We start from the raw sequence: 17829 nt of genomic DNA, 5'->3' as shown, positions 1-17829 counted from the left end.
GTTGACTTCCGGATCCCCCCGCTGCCTCCGCCGCCGCCAGCGCCGCCGCCCCTCAGGGACGCGGGGCGCTGGGCAAAGGCCTCCGACCGGAAACTCAGCCTCAGGCGCGCGCGTTCTGCTCCGCTCCGCCCCGCCCCGTTCACGTGCCACCCCTTCTCCGCTCTGCCGTCTGGCGGCTCGGCGGGGTGGGCGGGGCAAGAGAACGCCGGGAACACGGTCCCGCCTCCGCTCCCCCACCTACGAGGCCCGCGGACCTAGTGCGCCAAGTTTGAGGTCGCGCAGGTGACCGCGCAGTCTGTGCTCCCCAAGGCTATTCCTTGACCTTTCCTGGGCCTCAGCTTCCAACTAGGCAGTATACCTGTCACCTTGTCCTCTTCCTTACACGTTCATCACCTGCAATAAGCTATTGAGTTATCGTTTCAGGGATGTAGACCTTACCTGCTAAACTATACAAGGCCTGCCTGCTGGTCTTTTCACTGCTGAAACCTCGACGCCTATAGCAGTGACTGCACAGAGCAGATGGTTCAATAAACATTGGATGGAAGAGCAAGACTACAGTTCAGTGTTTCCTTGACTTTTGGATTTCATGAACATGAAATTTATCATAATATCAGGACAATAGAAAAGGAAAGCCAAAATTTCAGGATCCTTCCCAAGAAAAAAGTTGGCAGCCTCTCAGTTTTTTCTCTACACCTATATATGCATATGTGCATAATTGTCTTTTTTTTTTTTCGGAAGGGAAATTTTATTTATTTTATGTTTGGCTGCGTTGGGTCTTCATTGCTGCGCTCAGCCAGCTGGACTGCTCTTTGTTGCAGTGCCCGGGCTTCTCCTTGCAGTGGCTTCTCCTTTCGTGGAGCACACGCTCTAGGTGCTCAGCCTCAGTAGTTGTGGCGTGCAGGCTTCAGTAGTTGTTGCTCGCGGGCTCTAGAGCGCAGGCTCAGTAGTTGTGGCGCACGGGCTTAGTTGCTCCGCGGCATGTGGGATCTTCCCAGACTGGTGATCAAACCCTTCTACCCTGCATTGGCTGGCAGATTTTCTTTTTTTAAATAAATTCATTTATTTAGTTTTGGCTGTGTTGGGTCTTTGTTGCTGCGCACTGGCTTTTTAGCTGCGGCAAGCGGGGGCTACTCTTCATTACAGTGCTTTTTTTTGTTGCAGAGCACAGGCTCTAGGAGCGCAGGCTTCAGTAGTTGCAGCACATAGGCTCAGTAGTTGTGGCTCACGGGCTCTGGAGTACAGGCTCAGTAGTTGTGGCACACGGGCTTAGTTGCTCTGCAGCACGTGGGATTTTCCCAGACCAGGGCTCGAACCAGTGTCCCCTGCATTGGCAGGCAGATTCTCAACCACTGCACCACCAGGGAACTCCTGTCCTTATTTTTTAAATTTCTCCACAGATCGGTGAAAAGTTTGTCACTGGACTGTATAATCTCGAAAGCCCCTCCAGCTCTCAGCTGCTGCCCACCAGGATTTCACTACTCCATGGAGCAAGCACAGGGAGACCCGTTCCTTTATTCACTCATCCCAAAATTTCTGCTCCCACTATGTGCTAGGTACTGTGATAAATGTTTCATCAGAATACAAAGATTATGTTCCTTTGCATGAAATATAAGAAATGAATAAATGTTGACTTAGTTGCACAACAGGACAGGAATTTTTTCCAGGTTAAAAAAAAATACCACCAGCCCTTTGAAAGATTGATTAGAAAGACAGGGAAAAACACAAACAACGTGTTAAGAAAAAAAGACAGTTGGCTATCATTCGGAAAAAAATAAAGGTCTGTTCTTATCTGACATCTGACAGGAAAGTAAATTCTGAATGAATTAAAGCTCTGCAAGGGAAAAATCCTATGGGATTAGAAAAAATATATATAGAAAAATGTTTAGAATCTCGGAGAAGGAAGACATAAGGCCCAGAAGCCATGAAATATAAGACAGATATATAACTACCTAAAATTCTCAGTCTCTAAATGGTAAAGGAAAAGACAAGCATCAACAGGGGAAAATATATGTACCCTTTATGATAAAGGGTTAATCTCCCTAATGTATAGAGAGTTCTTAAATCAACAAGAAAAAGACAAACACCCCAAGAAGAAGAAGAAAAAAAAAAGCATTCAGTCATTCAAGAAATGTATTGAGTGCCTACGACGTGCCAGGTATGTCCTAGGTATTGGGAATTTAGTAGTGAATAAAAGACAAAAATCTCTGCCTTCGAAGCATTGACATTTTAGTGAGGGGAGTTAGACATTAAATAAGGTAAATAAGTAAACTAAATGGTACATCAAATGGTGATAAATTCCGACAGGGGAAAATAAAACAGGAGTGGGCAGCGGGAGGGGCTGCAATTTTACATAGGGGGTCAGGAAAACTGCTCTGAGGTGATGTCTAAGCAAACACCTGAAGGAGGTAAGACAGCAAAGCTTATAAGCAGGCACTTCAAAGAAGAAATGAGACTTCCCTGGTGGCGCAGTGGGTAAGAAGCCGCCTGCCAATGCAGGGGACACGGGTTTGAGTCCTGGTCCGGGAAGATCCCCCATGCAGCGGAGCAACTAAACCTCTGCGCCACAACTACTGAGCCTGCGCTCTAGAGCCCACGAGCCACTAGTGCTGAGCCTGCGCTCTAGAGCCCGCGTGCCACAATTACTGAAGCCCGGGCGCCTAAAGCCTGTGCTCTGCAATAAAGAGAAGCCACTGCAATGAGAAGCCTGCGCATGGCAAATTTATAAAAAAAACAAACAAAAATACGAATTCAGTTTATTCTGTTGAAAATTCTGTTAAAATTTTTGCATCTATATTCACAAGGGATATTGGTCTATAGTTTTATATTCTTGTCATGTCTTTGTCTATCTTTGGTATCAGGGTAATGATGGCCTCATAAAATGAGTAGGAATGTCTTCCCTCCCCTTCAATTTTATGGAAGTTGTGTAGAACTGGTATTATTTGGTATATTTACCCCTTAAGTGTCTGGTAGAATTTATGAGAGATTTTTTAAAATTTTTTAAAAATTTATTTTATTGAAGTGTAGTTGATTTACAATGTTGTGTTAATTTCTGGTGTACACCAAAGTGATTCAGTTACACACACACACACACACACACACACACATATATATATACATTCTTTTTCATATTCTTTTTTATAGTGACAATCTTTTTTTTTTTTTCGGTACCCGGGCCTCTAACTGTTGTGGCCTCTCCCGTTGCGGAGCACAGGCTCCGGACGCGCAGGCTCAGCGGCCATGGCTCACGGGCCCAGCCGCTCGGCGGCATGTGGGATCTTCCCGGACCGGGGCACGAACCTGTGTCCCCTGCATCGGCAGGCGGACTCTCAACCACTGTGCCATCAGGGAAGCCCTCATATTCTTTTTTTAATGTTTATTTTTTATGTAATTTTTCTTATTAGTCATCCATTTTATACACATCAGTGTATACATGTCAATCCCAATCGCCCAATTCATTGCAGCACCACCTCCACCCCCCCGCCGCTTTCCCCCCTTGGTGTCCATACATTTGTTCTCTACATCTGTGTCTCAATTTCTGCTCTTCAAACGGGTTCATCTGTACCATTTTCTAGGTTCCACATATGTGTGTTAATATATATTTGTTTTTCTGACTTACTTCACTCTGTATGACATTCTCTAGATCCATCCACATCTCTACAAATGACCCAATTTTGTTCCTTTTTATGGCTGAGTAATATTCCACTGTATATATGTACCACATCTTCTTTATCCATTCATCTGTCAATGGGCATTTAGGTTGCTTCCATGTCCTGGCTATTGTAAACAGTGCTGCAGTGAACATTGGGGTGCATGTGTCTTTTTGAATTATGGTTTTCTCTGGGTATATGCCCAGTAGTGGGATTGCTGGATCATATGGTAATTCTACTTTTAGTTTTATAAGGAACCTCCATACTGTTCTCCACAGTGGCTGTATCAATTTACATTCCCACCAACAGTGCAAGAGGGTTCCCTTTTCTCCACACCCTCTCCAGCATTTGTTGCTTGTAGATTTTCTGATGATGCCCATTCTAACTGGTTTGAGGTGATACCTCATTGTAGTTTTGATTTGCATTTCTCTAGTAATTAGTGATGTTGAGCAGCTTTTCATGTGTTTCTTGGCCATCTGTATGTCTTCTTTGGAGAAATGTCTATTTAGGTCTTCTGCCTAAATTTGTCAACCAAATTCCACCAATAAGAAGATTGTGCAATTATTGGAATACAATGCAACCATTCTAAAGAATTAAACAGGATTATATGATCTGACATAAAAAGTGATAAAAATATGTCCCAGAACAATTTGTATAGTATGATCCTATTTATGTTGTTAAATCCATCCTGCATTATGAGTTTACATATACACGTTTATAAATGCATTTTTAACACCTTTATTGGGATATAATTCACATACCGTTTTTTTTTTTCTTTTTTTTTTTTTTTTTGGGTCTTCATTGCTGCATGCTGGCTTTCTCTAGTTGTGCTGAGCGGGGGCTACTCTTTGTTGTGATGCGTGGGCTTCTCATTGCAGTGGCTTCCCTTGTTGGGGAGCATGGGCTTTAGGCATGCGGGCTCAGTAGTTGTGGCTCACAGGCTCTAGAGCGCAGGCTCAGTAGTTGTGGCGCACGGGCTTAGTTGCTCCACAGAATGTGGGATCTTCCCGGACCAGGGCTCAAACCTGTGTTCCCTGCACTTGCAGGCAGATTCTTAACCACTGCGACACCAGGCAAGCCCCACATATACAATACATTTAGAGCATACATTTAAAGTGAACAATTCACTGTTTCTCAGAATATCCACAGAGCTGTACATATACAACTATCATCCATCAACCATGCAATGATCATCACCATCTAATTTTAGATCATTTTCATCACCCCAAAAAGAAACCCTGTACCCATTAGCAGTAATTCCATTCTCCCCCACCCCCTCAGCCCTAGGCAACCACTAATCTACTTTCTGTCTCTATAGATTTGTGTATTCTGGACATAGGAATATAATCATAAGTGTATCATCTTTTGTGACTGGTATCTTTCATTTACCATGTTTCCAAGTCCCATGCATATTGTAGCATGTATCACTACTTCATTCCTTTTTCTCACCAAATAATATTCCATTGTATGACTATATTATTCCATATCATATTCATTCACCAGTTGAAGGACATTTGGGTTATTTCTACTTCTTATCTATTACGAATAATGGTGCTGTGACAATTTTCTCTTGGGTATATACTTAGAAGTGGAATTGCAAGGTTATATGATAACTCTATGTTTAACTTTTTTGAAGAACTGCCGAACTGTTTTCCAAAGCTGCTGCACCATTTTAAGTTCCCATCGGCAACGTAGGAGGGTTCCCATTTCTCCACATCCTGGCCAATACTTGTTATTGTCTATCTCTTTGATTGTATCCATCCTAGGATATGAAGTTGTATCTCTTTGAGGTTTTGATTTACATTTTCCTGATGACTAATGATGTCGAGTATATTTTCGTGTGCTTCTTGGCCATTTGCGTATCTTCTTTGGAGAAATGTCTAGTCAGCTCTTTTGCCTATTTTACATTAGGTTACTTGTCTTTTTATTATTTAGTCATAAATTCTTTATATAGTCTGGATTACTAGTTCTTTACCAGATATGTGATTTGCAAATATCTTCTCCCATTCTGTGAGTTGTGTTTTCACTTTCTTGATGGTGCCCTTTGAAGCACAAAAGTTTTTAATTTTTTTTTTGCGGTACGCAGGCCTCTCACTGTTGTGGCCTCTCCCGTTGTGGAGCACTGGCTCTGGACGCGCAGGCTCAGTGGCCATGGCTCACGGGCCCAGCCGCTCCGCGGCATGTGGGATCTTCCCGGACCGGGGCACGAACCCGTGTCCCCTGCATTGGCAGGCGGACTCTCAACCACTGCGCCACCAGGGAAGCCCAAAAGTTTTAAATTTTGATGAAATCCAGTTTGTCTATTTTTTTCTCTTGTGCTTATGCTTTTGGTGTCATATCTAAGAAACCATTGCCTAACCCTAAATCACAAAGACTTATGCCTTTATTTTCTCCTAAGAATTTTATAGTTTTAGCTCTTACATATGCATGCAAATTTTTAAAGGACTAAGGGGATACTCACCAAACTGTTAAAGAGTGGTGCCCTCTGGGGAAGGGAATGAAATTGGGGTTGGGTTAGGGTTTGAATGGGACTTTTCATTTTTTCCACCCTATATTTCTGTAATGTTTAGATTTTTTATTTAAACAAGCACATCTTGTTTTGAGAATTCAAAATCAAAAGGCTTTTTAAAGGATTCAAAATTGCACAAACATGCTTACACATAGTTAAAGACTAAAAGATACTGTGCAGAACGAAAACATCCACAAAAGTAGTTATTAGGAGGGTCGTGTCAAGAAAGGGTTCGTCAAGAAAACAGCATCTAAACTGAGACCAGAAGGACGAGGATATAGATGGGAGCAAGAAAAGTGTTTAGTAGGGAAGAAATTATTTGAGCCTATGGAAGAGAAGAGGATCATTAAAAGAACCAAAATTGCTTTAAACTGTCTGAATTGGAGAATGAAAGCGTGTGGGGGGGGGCAAATAAGGGAAGAGGGTGGGGAGAGAGACGGGGGACAGATCATCCTTGTCTACCTTAAGGGTTATAAGCAGCGAGGTGCTCTGATCAGATTTATTGGTTTTGGAAAATTCACTGTCGAACTGTGGAGAGAATGAGGGGAGGGAGCCGGGAGTTCTGTTAGGAGGCTGTTGCAGAAATCCAGAGGAGAAATGATGGTGGACAGAGTCGGGCACTACTGGCGGAGGAGGGGAGGGGCTGGTTTGAGAGATCCTTAGGACTTGGCGACTGGAAGAGGAGCTAAGGGAAACGCAGGGGCCAAGGCCGACTCCCCATTTCCCAGGTGACAGCCGAGTTGCCTGGAGGGCGCATTAACTAGCTGGAGAAGTAGCAGCGCGTTTCGGGGGGAAGATGGTGACCGCTTTTGGACGCGTGGGTGCGAGCTACCTGCGGATAAGCCAGGGATAGATGTTCAATAGGGCGCTGGATGTAGGGGCTGGCGCTGGAGGCATGTCCGTGCTGACGAGGAAGGTGGAGTCAGTCCGCCCTTAATCATTCCCTGGACTCCGGGAAACCGCAAGGCAGAGCGGGCCCGGAAGCCGGTGTCACCGAGCGGGTCCTCCCCAGCTCCCCCAGCCCAGCGAGAGCCCGTGAGAAGCGCGCTGAGCACTGGGGTGGGGACCAACCGCTCCCTCCTCCACCCGCAGACCCAGCCGGTGTCCGGGAGAAGAGCCGTCGCGGGGCTCCGGAACCTTCGGCAGCCGCCGCCCTCGTTCGCCGCGGGACCCGTCGGGGGAACCCGTTAGCTGTTGCTAAGGGGCGGCCCCGGAAGTGACGCGCCCCGGGTTTGTTGACAGCGGAGGCGGCGGCAGCTGCAGGCTGCGAGCCGTAGGAGCCGGATCGGGGGAGGGGCCGGGCCCCGGAGCCAGCACCCGGCGTCCCTCAGCCCCGCCCGCCGCCCTAAGGGCAAGGTAATGGCCACGGAGTCCCCCCGGCGCGACCCCCATCCCGCCCCCGGCTCCTGTCCCTGGGATTCCAAGCTCCACCCCTCCGACCCTCGTCTTCCGCAGACCCCGGCCCTAGCCTGACTAGATCCCATGCCTCCCCAGCATCTCCCGGGCCGCATCCTCCGCTCCTCCTCGCCGAGGAAGCATCCCGTCCGCTCCCGGGGCCAAGGGATATATCTGCGTCCTCCCCACTTCCCTTCTTGCCTCCGGTGCCTCACCATCGCCGCTGCAACCATTTGCAAAGGTCCATCTCGGCCAGTGGTGGGAGGACTCCGTTCTCTACCTCTGCTGCCAGGTCTGAGAAACATGCCTTTAAAAGTGAGCACCCTTCCTCCAGAAAGAAAATGACGCCCTGTCTCATGCCCCTACAAAATGGGGGATAGATGCAGGGCTGAAAGAGGCAGCCTCTGCCCCTCCTACCTGTTGGATGAGCTTAAGTTTCCCCAAAGCAGTGCTTGAAAGCTCAGGGATGACAAGGCGCGGGGAAATCCAACAGGGTGGCAAAGGGATGGGGTGGTAGCAAATCTAAGGGCCAAGGGAGCCTGATAGGTGAGTTGAAAGTGAAACTGACGGCTGGCTGCTATAGCTCTGTGGAAAGAACTTGACTTGGCTGCTTTTTGGCCCAAGGAGTCCAAGACTTCCAGTCTTTGTGCCTGTCAGCACATTTGATTTTTAAATCAGAGGGGGAATGCCTGATGCCTCCATGGAAAAATCACCCCATATGATCTTTCCCACAGAATGTTTCTCTTCAGGGTTCAAACTGGTTAGAATGAGCATTGAGAACAGCTTTGAAAAGGGTCACAGGAGAATGTACTTAGGGCAGGAGGTGGTTGCCAGTGGTGAGGGGGTCTCTCTGTTTCAGTTCACTAGTTCATTCAGCAAATCAGAAATATATGTAAGGTGGAGAAAAATATATGTAGGTTGGAGAAAAATAGAGCAGGAAGGGCCACGGTAAGGGCCAGAGAGTGGGGTTGCCCTTTTTATAGAGGGTGGTCAGAGAAGGGCTCTAATAAGGTGATATCTGAGCAAAGACCTGAAGGGAGGGAGGGAGCAAGCCATGCAGCAAGCGCAAAGGTCCTGAGGTAGTATATCTGATGATTTTAAAAACCAGCAGGAGGACAATAGGGCTGGAGCAGAGTGAAGGAGAGGAAGAGTGGTTGACAAGGAAATCAGAGAAGAGTAGGGACCAGATATTGGTGGGGAGGATATCAGGGGCTGTTCATGTGATGCAGGGTCACAGGGTGTCTAATGGGGCACCGTTTCAGAACTGTGTTAATTTGAAGTGTCTGGTGTTCAGAGAAAACATGTTCTAGATGACAAATGGACATTGTGCTCTGGCCTGGCATTGTAAGTACCCTTTCTCCACCTTTATAATGGCCACTGATGGAATAAATTTTAAAAGGGCAGCCACAGAACACTGTAAATAAATCTGGTCATGCCACTTACTTTTTGGTTGTGAGAACTTGGGCAAGTCAAGCAGCCAAGTCAAGTTCCACCCACAGAGCTATAGTAGCCAGCAGTCAGTTTCACTTTCAACTCACCTTTTCCCACCTCAACGTCCGCATCTGTAAAATAGGGTTGTTGGGCTAAATGAGAGGTCATGCACTGAAGCGCTTAGTGCATTATTTAGCACATATTAAATCCTCAGGACATTGTAGGTATGCCGATGGCAATGACAATGGTGAGGAAATATTTGCATGTGTCTACCTCAAAGCCTTTCTTTTTAGCACCAGCTGCTGATGTCACCAGCTGTTGGCTGCCTCCCTGAACTAGTAGAATTTTGGAGAACAGCGGGGGAGACAAAGTGGAAACTTGCTGTCACCCCTCAGTGGGAACAGTGGTTGCACATCACTGTCATGGTGGCTTGGCCCTGTCTTTTTTCACACCAGTGGAAGGTTATGGGGCCTTTTTTTTTTTTTAAAGAGCAAGCAAATCCCTATTCTGCATAATATAGGCTAAATGGTGGTGTTGAAATAAATATGACATGGAGATGGGCTGGGTAGGGCAGTATATGTTGGCTCTACTTGTGTGGTTGGGTTGTGTGTGGCGGATTTGCTGGAGACTGTTGATCCTAGATGTGCCCAGCAGAGGCTGAGACTTTGCAGCATGCCTTATAGGGAGTGGAACAATGGTTGCTCTCTCTCCTCAACCCCCAAGCCTGGACTGTGTCATCAGGCCTGGGTCATAAGCTGAGCAGGGCAGCTGGGCCAGTGGATTTGAAAATGAAAAGTCAGAGCACACCAATGCCAAGAACCAGGGTGCTGGAGCCGGTTGTTGTGGGTAAAAGCGCGGACTAGTCATCTGGGGAGCTGGGTTCAAGCCCGGCTCTGCTATGGTTCACTGTGTGAACTTGGGCAAGTCCTATCCCCTGTCTGTGCCTCAGTTTTCCTATCTCTACACTAACTGAAGGCTACTGGGAGGATGAAAGAACTCGGTGCATCCTAAAGCTCTCTACAAAGGTTAAAAACAGTTCTTGTTATCATTAGCACCACCAGGATTCTGCGACTTATTTTGGGGCAGAAGGCTTCAGTACCTCAGCTGTTCTTGACCCCCGAAATGCAAGTTCAGAGACCCCTGTTGGATCATTTACTTTGAGACAAACATCCTATATCTGGTTCAATCCCTGAAGCTGATTTTCCAGCTTCAGAAATGAGCAGAAGGATCTCTCCAAGCATTATTCTTAGGAAATCACTCCATAATTATTCATTACCACCTTCTTGCCATTATTTCATGGCATCTGCTCAGCAGCCCCATGTGGTAGGTTTGCAACCCATTGACAGATAAGGACCCTGATGAATATTGAGGCTGGTAAATATTGCCTGGGGACCTCATGGAGCTGAGGCTCCTTCACCCGCAACCAACCAGTCATGCACTCACTGTGTCATGGAGACCCCATGGGTCACACTAGGTCTCGTCCTCAGGAAGCTTCTAGTCCTGTGGTCAAAAAATGATATATGCCTGTAGAATAGTTACCAGTGATGCCCGATCATCTATGCTCAGGGCCCAGGACCCTCCAGGTTGTAAGCAGGCAAAGGCTCATGCCGCAGAAGGGAGACCTGAGGCTTGGAGAAACAGTTCCTGCTCATAGCATAATGGTGGAGAGAGCCAGGCACTTACTGGGGGACTTGGGCACATCAATGCACATATTTGAACCATAGTTTCTTCATCTGGAAAACAAAATAGTATGTCCTTATAGGTTATTTGTGGCTTCAATGAAAACATGCATGGAAAGCTCAGAATTCTGGGTCTCAAACTAATGAATACATGTATACATACTGATAGGTACATATAGACCCTTGTACATGTACATAGTCTGTGGCCGGTCACGTCACCACTGAGTCTCAGCTGCCTCATCTGTAAGTTGTCGATTATAATTCCTGCCTCGTGTAGTTGTTGGGAGAATTAAGTGAGTTAATGCATGTGGAGTACTTAGCAGAGTCCTTGGAATACAGTGCTCAGTATGGCTGTGATCACTGTTTGACTGCCAGCCTGGAACCCAGGTGTCCCCAAGGCCCTCTGCCTCCAAGTGGCATCAGTGAGGGGTGATGCGCATTCCCCCCTCATATCTTCCTAATGTAACCCACCCTGCAGATTAGTCTATGCAGGTCAGTGACCCCCCCCCCGGGATGCCGTCAGATCCTCAACTGCACCCCTGCCCCCAGGGGGCCCCTGGCACTTGCCTTGGCTCCCTTCACATCAGCCTCCCACCCCCAGTATCTGGCCTGTGATCCACTCCCTCCTGGAAAGCTTCCAGCCTCTGTAAATAGGATATTTGTTTGGGTTTTCCCCCCAGCTCCTGGGTTAATATTTCACAGGGTGGGTGCCGCTCCAAGGCTCAGAGCTTCTGGCTCCCTCAGCCAACAGAGAGGCTGGGGGTCAGGACACTGGTGGGGTCCCGTGCTCCCTCCTCTGGACCTCACATTCTCTTCCCCCTACACTGGATGGACAGAAGACTGGATGGTTTGGTGAGAAGCATAGCTTTGCTTTAGGTTTGGATTGTGTCCCACTCTTGTTACTTGTGTGATTTTTTTAATTTATTTATTTTTGGCTGTGTTGGGTCTTCACTGCTGAGCGTGGGCTTTCTCTAGTTGCGGCGAGTAAGGGCTACTTTTCGTTGCGGTGTGCAGGCTTCTCATTGCGGTGGCTTCTTTTGTTGCGGAGCACGGGCTCTAGGCACGCGGGCTTCAGTAGTTGTGGCACGCAGGCTCAGTAGGTGTGGCTTGTGGGCTCTAGAGCACAGGCTCAGCAGTTGTGGCGCACGGGCTTAGTTGCTCCGCAGCACGTGGGATCTTCCCAGACCAGGGCTCGAACCCGTGTCTCCTGCATTGGCAGGCGGATTCTTAACCGCTGCACCACCAGGGAAGTCCCTAGTTGTGTGATTTTAGACAAGCCTCAGTGTCTTCGTCAGAAAACGGGGTAACAATCTCTACCTCACGGTTTTTTAGTGTGATAACTCAGGCAAGAACAAACCTTTATTCTGTTACATGCCAGGCACAGGCCGGGCCCTAAGGATCCAGAAGTGTGGAAGCGGAAAGTGTTCTTGTCCTCCTGGAGCTTGTGGGCTGGGGGAGGGGTCGTTAGACAGATGGTTATATAAATGATGAATTAGCCACAAGCACAGGATCCTAGGCAATGTCGTCTGTTGGTTAAGTTAGAGACTATATGAAATAAACCCCTTAAGGAGCTCAGACTGGAAGCAACCAGCTTGGAGGTGGCCGCTGCTATTCGCTCTCCACTGCTCCCCACCCCCCAGGATGTCATAGCTCATGGTGGATCCAGGCAAGAGGCCGGATGGAGAAAGACACAGGGTTCTTCTTAATGTGTGCTCTTCTGTCATAATCAGAGTTCCCTCCATCTCCCGTTGCCAGAATCCCAGATGGCTGGTGCCTGCCACAAGAATGAGAAACCCTAGGGGCTGGGCATGGGGTGGGTAGAGATGGCCACCTCTGGCTGGTGCCAGGCTGTAGCTGGAAGGGGCCCAAGTGGCAGGGTGCGCCGGCCCCAGGCCTCCAGCCTTGGTGCCAAGACAGATGGCTCCTTCCTCCTCCAGCTCACGCCAGCCCCCTGCAGCGGGGTCAGCACTGCGAAAAGGTGGTTAGCAGATCTGTGCCATCTGCCCGGGTTATCTTTTGGAGGCTTTTGGTGATCTTGGCGGCTGACAAGGTGGTGTTTCTTCCACCTGGGGAGCAGGGTTAGGGCAGAGTGGCTACCTGGGTGACTGAGCTCATCCTGCAGAAAGGGCAAAGCCCCTGGCGGCTCTCTCATCCAGAGTGGTGAGAGTTTCACTGTGGCCACTGGGTGCCCAGCACTGTCCTGGGCATGGTGGGCAGGGGGAATCTGAGAGCGTGCCTTGCCTCCCAGGTTCCCTGCATGTGCTGCAACCCTACAACGTGTCAGGCCCACGTGGGGTGTGCAGCCCCTCGTTCAGCCAGTAGTCGTGGTATTGGGCCCATGGTGCCAGTGTCGCACACCCTCTGCCCTTTCAGCCTGTGAGCATCTTATCCTTCTTCCTGGAACGCCTTTCCCTTCTCTCCCCGCCACTGGAGTGAACTATGACTCATCTTTTGGGTCACTGCTGAGATGTCACTTCCAAGGACGCCTGCCCTGACTCCCCAGTCCAGGGCAGGTCCCCTGGCACGGGCACCCAGGGTCCCAGGTCCCACCCTCTCCTTCAGAGCACTGGGCCCAGTTCCGTGGCATGGGTTTGTGTGCTTCTTAGGTGGAGATCTGTCTCGCTCCAGAGCCAGTGTGCTCCACGAGGACAAAGACCTTGTCTGGTTTCGCTCACCCTTGGACCTACAGTGCTCAATAGACAGTAACCCTGGGCTAGGTACAGGGATGATGTCAGAGGAGACAGCCCGGTTCCTGCCCTCGTGCAGCTGGCCGTCTGGCAGGAAAGCTGGATAATTAAAACAGCATCAGTCCTAAATGTTAGTTGTTATGGTAGGGCCTATGGGGGCACACAGCAAGAGCACCCTGGAGGGTCAGGGAAGGCTTCCTGGAGGAAGTGACACTAAGGCCTGAGGGTGCATAGACATGAGCTGAGTCAAGAGGAGAATTCAAAGGTATTGTGGGCTGGAGTGGTTGGGAGATGCTTCCTGGAAGAGGGACATGAATGTGTTTGGGGGTTTAGGAGCAGTATTTAGAACAGAAAGTGGATGACCAAAGGTCCGAAGGTGACCTTGTGCCTCTGGCCTATTGCCAGTACAACGGAGGAGGCCAGTTCAGCGGGAGTAGGGGGTCGGGGGGTGGTGAGTAGGCCGCAGAGCTGGTCCCACTTCTGAAAGCCCTGAATGACTGCTTGAAGAGATTGGACTTGGCAGTTTCCAGCAGGGCATGTCTCCCTGCCAGCGGTGCTCCTTCTGGGTCAAGATCTGAAAGTGAGTGCAGGCAAAGGAAGGCCATGCCCAGGGTCCAGGCAGCCTGTTTCTTGTGCTTTTCCTCGAGGGTGTCATGGCACCACTGGGGCAGCTGGCACAGTGGGCCTTGTGGCAGGAGACCCAGGCCTGAGAAGCAAGGGCCTGGAGCTGGACAGGAACAGACCTTGCTCTAGGGCCCAGGGCAGGTGAGGCAGGAGAGAGGGATGTTGATGATGAAAGCTGCCTTTTAGTGAGCAGTTACTATGTGCCAGGCACCACGCTAAACCCCTTCTGTATTGTTCCGTGTCCATCTGCACACAGTGTTCTCTATTTTAGAGAAGAAACTGAGGCACAGAGGTGAAGACACTTGCCCAAGTTCACCGGCTCTTATGCAGCGGGGCTGAGAATTGGAGCTGGGTTGGCCTGGCTCCAGAGCTCTTAGAGCACGGTCACCAGTGAATGGTGCTGCCAGAATTGAGAACTGGCCATTGCAAAGGGCACAGCGTTCTGTGGCCGCCCACTCGGTTTCCTGAGCATCCTGGAAGGCTCACATGTGGACTAGGAGGCTCCAAGAAGCCAGGGGCAAACTGAGCTCCTGCATAACCCTCCACGAGATGAGGTTCACATGCCAGTTTGGACAGAGTAGCCCCTCTCTCTGAGCTTGAGTTTCCTCATCTGTAAGGTGGGCTCATAACCACCATCTGTTGTGCACTGAGTCATCTCAAGCTTGAGATGAGGCATTTTCCCAACAGCCCTGTGAAGTGGGGATTGTTGTCCCCACTTTCCAGGCGAGGAAACTGAGATCCAGAGAGGTTAAGTAATAGACTCGTGAATTGTGGAACTGGATTGAAACATAGATCTGTCTAACCTAGAGCCTTCACTTAAAAGGAAAATAAGCAATAGCTATTGAAGGATAATATAGATAAGGAAAGGACCACAAAGCATGAGCAGACAGTTTGATGAATTTCCACAGGTGTACACACCTGTCCCAGCCCTCCCAGAGGCCCCCCTGCCACTTTCTAATTACTGCCTCCCTGCAAAGGTAATCGCCACCCTTACTTCTAACACCATAGATTCATTTTGCCTATTTTTTCCCCTTTCTGATGTAAACTCTCATAGGAGAAAGGTTTGGGACTAATTCCTGACTGTCCGCAGGTCTATAAATGGTGGATTGTTTTCTATCCTGTTCACTCAACTTGGATGTGAAGGTTCAGTTTTCATTCTCTCCTAGCCACTTATTGTAGCTGAGGGTGCATAGTCAGAGATCGTTACTTCGCTGAACCCCGAATTCCTTTTAAACGTGGACCTCTTTGGTGTCCAGGCCATTTCCTTAACTTTTTGTTGAATCGCAGTATACATTTTTAAAGGTGCACACGTCATAATGTACAGCTCCCTGAATATTCACGAAGTGCACATGCCTGTATGCCCAGCACTCAGATAAGGGACTAGAAGCTTCTTAGCTCCGAACCAAACCCCCAAAGTAACCACAGTCCTGACTTCTGCCACACAGATTAGATTTTCCTGTTTTTTTAAATTTTGTTTGTTTGTTTTGCCATGCCACCCGGCATACAGGATCTTAGTTCCTTAACCAGGGATCGAACCCATGCCCCCTGCAGTGGAAGCGTGCAGTCCTAACCACTGGACCACTGGGAAGTCCCAGATTTTCCTGTTTTTTAACTTAAGGGAGTAAAACATAAATGGATTCATTCAGTATATGAGTATACACTCTTTTGCGTTTGGCTCCTTTCACTAAACATTGTGAGGTCCATCCAAGCTGTTGTGGTGGTACATTCTCATTGCTGTGTAGTGTTTCACTGGTGAGTGGACCCTAATATTCATTCTCGTGTCAGTGGACATTTAGGTTCTGTTCTATCAGGAATCGTGCTGCTGTGGACATTTTGTCTGTGTCTTTTTGTGAACATTTATATGCGTTGCTGATGGGTGTATATCTGGTAGTGGAGCTGCTGAACACTGAACATATGTGTTTGTTCAGCTTTAGTAGATAGTGTCACACAGTATTCCAGTTACACTGCCAGTTCACACCAATTCACACTCCCACCAGCAGTGTGGGTAACTTCCCCTCGTTCCATAGCTTCACTATAACACAAGCTGGGTGTTGCCTGTATTACTATTGTTTCCAATGGAACCTTTTTGGTGGGTGCAAAACGGTATCTCATTATGGTTTTCCTTTCCTTTACATTTATTGCGCATTTCTTTATCCTTTATGAAATGCCTGTTCAAGTCCTTTGCCTATTTTTTAACTGGATGCTATGTCCTGATCTGTAGAAGTTGTTTATATATTCTGAATACAAGCCTTTTGTTGGATATATTATTGGAAACGTCTTCTAGTTTGTGGCTTGCCTTTTCTCTTTCTTTTTTTTCCCTATTTTTATAAATTTATTTATTTATTTATTTATGGCTGCGTTGGGTCTTCGTTGCCCAGTTGCGGCAAGTGGGGGCTACTCTTCATTGCGGTGTGCGGGCTTCTCATTGCAGTGGCTTCTCTTGTTGTGGAGCATGGGCTCTAGGTGCATGGGCTTCAGTAGTTGTGGCACGTGGGCTCAGTAGTTGTGACTCACAGGCTTAGTTGCTCCACGGCATGTGGGATCTTCCCAGACCAGGGCTCGAACCCATGTCCCTTGGACTGGCAGGCAGATTCTTAACCACTGCGCCACCAGGGAGGTCCCTTGCCTTTTCTCTTTCTTAATGGTACCTTTTGATGAAAAGAATATTAAATTTTGAGGCAGTCCAATTTATCAGTTTCTCTCTGTTTTTTTTGGTGACCTATTTAAGAAATTATTGACTACTTGAAAATCATAAAGATATACTCCTATGTTTTCTTCTACAAACCTATCATTTTACCTTTCACGTATAGGTCTGTGGTCCATGTCAAATTAATTTTTGTGTGTATATGAATGAACATTCTTCACTTCAGTGCATATCAGTTTATCATTTTTCCCTTATGAGTCCTACTTAAGAAATATTTACCTATCTCAAGGTCATGAAGGTAGTAGGAGACTTCACTTTTTTTTTATTGAGGTATAGTTCATGTACAATATTATATGTTACAGGTGTACAACATACTGATTCACAGTTTTAAAGGTTACACTTCATTTATAGTTACTATAAAATATTGGCTATATTCACTATGTTGTACAATATATCCTTATAAACTATTTTATACATGATAGTTTGTATCTCTTACTCCCCTCCCCCTGTCTTGCCCCTCCCCCTTCCCTCTCCCCACTGGTAACCACTAGTTTGTTCTCTATTTCTGTGAGTCTGTTTCCTTTTTGTTATATTCATTAGTTCTATTTTTTAGATTCCACATGTAAGTGATATCATACAGTATTTATGTTTCTCTGTCTGATGAGAGCTTACTTTTTTTTTTTAATTAATTTATTTGGCTGTGCTGGGTCTGATTTGCAGCACACAGGGTCTTCGTTGCTTCATGCGGGATCTTTAGTTGCAGCATGTGGGATCTAGTTCCCTGACCAGGAATCAAACCCGGGCCCCCAACATTGGGAGCATGGAGTCTTAACCACTGGACCACCAGGGAAGTCCCAAGACCTTACTTTTTTTTTTTAATAAATAAATAAATTTATTTATTTATTTTTGGCTGTGTTGGGTCTTCGTTGCTGTGTACAAGCTTTCTTTAGTTGTGGTGAGTGGGGGCTACTCTTCGTTGCGGTGCGTGGGCTTCTCATTGTCGTGGCTTTTCGTTGTGGATCACGGGCTCTAGGCGCGCAGGCTTCAGTAGTTGTGGCTTGCGGTCTCTAGAGCTCAGGCTCAGTAGTTGTAGCGCACGGGCTTAGTTGCTCCGCAGCATGTGGGATCTTCCCAGGCCAGGGCTTGAACCCATGTCCCTTGCATTGGCAGGCAGATTCTTAACCACTGCGCCACCAGGGAAGCCCAAGACCTT

At 47.7% G+C, this 17829-nt stretch overlaps 1 protein-coding gene across 1 annotated transcript in view; it reads left to right on the top strand.

Moving 5' to 3' along the window:
• Positions 1-7390: 7390 nt before the first annotated feature.
• ZER1 (zyg-11 related cell cycle regulator) overlaps positions 7391-17829 on the top strand; it is a 28799-nt gene continuing 18360 nt past the window's right edge. Inside the window, exon 1 of the mRNA XM_065879114.1 lies at positions 7391-7512. The gene's annotated coding sequence lies outside the window, so the exon portion shown is untranslated. The remainder of the gene's footprint in view (positions 7513-17829) is intronic.

This window comes from Phocoena phocoena, chromosome 6 (assembly GCF_963924675.1).
Source record: "Phocoena phocoena chromosome 6, mPhoPho1.1, whole genome shotgun sequence".
NCBI classification, from domain to species: domain Eukaryota; kingdom Metazoa; phylum Chordata; class Mammalia; order Artiodactyla; family Phocoenidae; genus Phocoena; species Phocoena phocoena.
This window is presented reverse-complemented; position numbering and strand designations above follow the sequence as displayed.